This window comes from Octodon degus, unplaced genomic scaffold (genome assembly GCF_000260255.1).
Source record: "Octodon degus isolate 3935 unplaced genomic scaffold, OctDeg1.0 scaffold00150, whole genome shotgun sequence".
Lineage (NCBI taxonomy): Eukaryota > Metazoa > Chordata > Mammalia > Rodentia > Octodontidae > Octodon > Octodon degus.
Genome location: NW_004524726.1, coordinates 6,033,583 through 6,037,291, shown reverse-complemented (window position 1 = coordinate 6,037,291; position 3,709 = coordinate 6,033,583). Strand labels below are relative to the sequence as shown.

Below are 3,709 nucleotides of genomic sequence, written 5' to 3'. Positions count from 1 at the left end.
CTTTTGTGACTCCTATAGTTGTAGAGCAAGCTTTATCCAGTCATCTATTTTTTTTTTCTGATGGAGAAATCCATCATCAGTCACATCAACACTGACTACATTGCATTAACCCACTCTATGCCATGGCACTTTAGGCCCATTCAAACAATGGTATACTTTGGAGATGTTCTGTACATGTGAAATTTCCTTCATACTGTTCTTGTGTCAACATAATGCTATTTTAGTAATGTTTGTGTAACACTATATACATTTCCATTTTTATGTTTGTCTTGATTCTAATAATTTTATTTGTTAATATAAAAGGTTTTTTTGCTTATTTGTTTATACTAGGTTCAGAACTATATAATTTGTGAATATTAACACTTTCTTCACTCTCACTATTTATATTACTAATATATTCTTTATGTTACTAATTGTAGAATGTTTAAAGTAGTAAAAATATGATTCTAAACTATTGCTAATGACTAGGAATTATCTTCAAATATTTCAATAGTAACTATAAATTTGACTGAAGACTGGGGCCTGGAGGTCTAAGTACCTGCCTGGCAAAAGCAAAGATACAGGTTCAATTCTTGGAACCACAAACCATGCTGGCCCAGGAACCCCGGGCACGAGTATTGACCACTGAAATCTGGTGTGGTGGCGCAGGCATTGGGGAGGTTGAGACAGGAGGATCACTACTAGTCTGAGCTCCATAGTGAGACCTCATAACAAATAAATAAATAAATAAATAAATAAATAAATAAATAAATGTTTTGTTGTTGTTGTTGTTGTTACCAGTTGTCTGTAACTTTATTCTAAACAACACCCAGAAAAAAAAAAAACCTTATTCCCTGTTTTAGCAATGAGAATAATGCAGATATTTAGTACAGACATAGTTTTTTGGGTTTTTTTAATGTATTTTTCGGGCAGGGTCTACAGGGCGTTCAGGGTCTCACTACTAGATCAGAATCTTAGTGATTCCCTGTTTACAGCCTCCCAAGAGCTGGGATTACAAGAGGGTGCCACCATGCCCAGTCTCAACTGCTGTTTTAATGTGTCCCATGGACAGGGTCCGCAAGGTAGGTCTCAGGATTGAACCCCAGCCACTGAGCCTGCTTACAGGTGCTTTAATCCACTGATTAATCCACTGGCTATTTGGCTGGCCCTCTTACTTTTTTTAAGAGTAGGAAAATTATTATGAAAAAAGAATGAAAATTAGGAATAGCTCCTGGCAGACAGGAGGGGTCCTGAATGTGTTGCCCAATATTTGCTTTGAAAGGGAGATAACTTTGTTTCTTATTTTGATGGTTTGGGGGACATCCTTACCATTTTAATACTTAAAACCAAAAGGCAAAGAGTATTAAATAATCATTCATTTGGTCTTGTATTATTGTGTATGCTATTTCTCAGCCAAGTCTGAATTTAGAAATCTAAGATATACTCAATTTTTTTTTTCCTCCTTTAACATAAGTGTTCAGATCAGCTGGTTTGACAATTTCAGTTTATAAGCATAACATTAGTGGAATGGCATTAACTCAGGATTCTAAGGCCCAGTCAAAAACTGCTAGTTCATAGCAACAGCTTGCAATAATGAATCATATGACTCTTCTATTTTGTGTGAGTTAGATAAAAATCTCTCCCTATATCACACTACTTTATCCCTCGGGGAGAACACCCGATGCTCCGCATTCGGCACAGAGTCCGACATGAACGGCTTGCCTAGCTCTTTTCCACGGTTCGAGAGTCACCGACCGTCAGTTCAAAATGCTTCCCACTGCATTTGGACTCCTGCTCAGCACCTGATGTTGGCCATTCTGGGCCAAAGTTGTATTTAGTGAAGCATACTGCATGGCTTCCGTGATGTGGAAGTGTGACAGAATTGAGAACAGAGTTGAGTTCTGAATCGAAAGTGCTGTCTTTTCTGGAACACAGAAATCTGCTCTTGGCATCTTCGAAATGACTGAAGAAAACTCTTCTAAATAAACTGATGACAGATTTGTTTTACTCCTTAATTTCCAACAGTCACTGTGCTGCCGGTCCAGCACTGCAGGTGTACGATCGAGGTGAGCCATGCAACTCTTCAAGTACCAAAAACAACAGACACTACCCTGTTAGCTACCATAAGTCTTTCTTTTTCTACGTTTGGTTTGATGAGGATTCACAACTGACGGCTTTCTGGCAACTTTCTTTTTATCCATCAAGTCTCTAGACAATGAATTGAGTTACAAACTTGAACAATAGTTTTATTTATTGTTTAATTTTATTTATTTATATTTTGTATTTTAGGAAGGATCTACAGGTTGTTCAGGGTCTCACTACTAGATCAGACTCGTAGTGATCTGCCTGTTTACAGCCTCCCAAGTGCTGGGATTACAGGCGAGCACCACCACACCCAATCTCAATTGCCATCGCAGTGCTCCCCCGGGGCTGGGCCGGCACGGCAGTCCTGGGGATTGAACCCCTGGCACCTGAACCTGCTTGCAGGCGCTTTAATCCACTGAGCTATTTGGCCGGCCCTATGCTAAATTTCTGCTTGTGAAGAATTATGCTACCTATAATTTTTTGTGTTTACTATAACAATAATTTTACAAAATCTTGAGACCCTTGAATACTATAAGATCTGTAGTGATGCTCATGTTCTTTGTCGTATTTTGTGACATTTACTCTGATCTGATTTTTCTAAAGATTTGTCACTTTTAGGAGTAGTTTCAAAGAAAATTTGCTTTATAAAAAGTTTCATCATTTTATGCTATTTCATAGTACTTCCTTATTTTAAATTAATTTTGACATTTTAATGGAATCTAATGTTGAATTGTGATTTCATAATTTCTTCTTTTCTTATATGCACATGCTAAGTGCTAATATTTCTATAAATATGTTTTTGATTCTCTCCTTCAAGTTTTGATGCACTATACTATGCTGTTCAAAATATTTTCAAATTTTCATTGTGAATTTTTCTTTGCTTTATGCATTACTAAGATATGTATTATTGTTAAAGTTTCAGATTATTATAGTTACTTTTTTAATAGGCTTTCAGTGTAATTACCTTGAAGATTAAAAGCTTACATTTTAAGTTTGCCTTTAAAAAGGAGTACTGAATCTGGTTTCATGAACATTCATTCCTCTTGCAATTTTACTATTGGTCCATTTGAAACAATTATTCACTATGTGTTTGAGTATGTGTTGCATAAGTTAGATTGAATATATTCATGGCATGATTCAGAACTTATTCTTAATTTTGATCTATATGTCTTCTTAGCTATGAAGAGCTAATTGCCAAATGCTAGCAGTCTAATTTTAAGCTTGCCTGCCTTTATTTTATTAACATGTATGCATTTATTTTGTGTGGGAGTCTGTATTATATGGATTACAAAGACAGCGAGCACATTGTACCAGATGAAATATGCAAGACACTGAAAGACACCTACTGCGTGCTCTCCCTCATGCATGCAAGGGAAAGGACACTCACTGATGAAGTGGGAAGTGGAATTTGGTTGCCAATGGCAGAAGACTGGAAAATAGGGGAACGTTAGTGAAGAGATACACAGTTTCAGTTGTGCAAGAGGTGTAGTGATCACTTGGGTTTGTGAACAAGGTGGCTTGCAAATACAAGTGCAAGCGTTTTGATTTCTCCTGGGAGCTTACACCGGGTGAGGGACACATTCTTTCCCCATGTGAGCACAAACCAAAGAACAAATTGAATATTTGAATTTAAGAACCAGTGCAC

The 3,709-nt window shown here is 36.9% G+C and overlaps 1 pseudogene; it reads right to left on the bottom strand.

The window, feature by feature from the left end:
- Positions 1-1,517: 1,517 nt before the first annotated feature.
- LOC101577238 lies at positions 1,518-2,227 on the bottom strand (annotated as a pseudogene).
- Between the last annotated feature and the right edge of the window lie 1,482 nt (positions 2,228-3,709).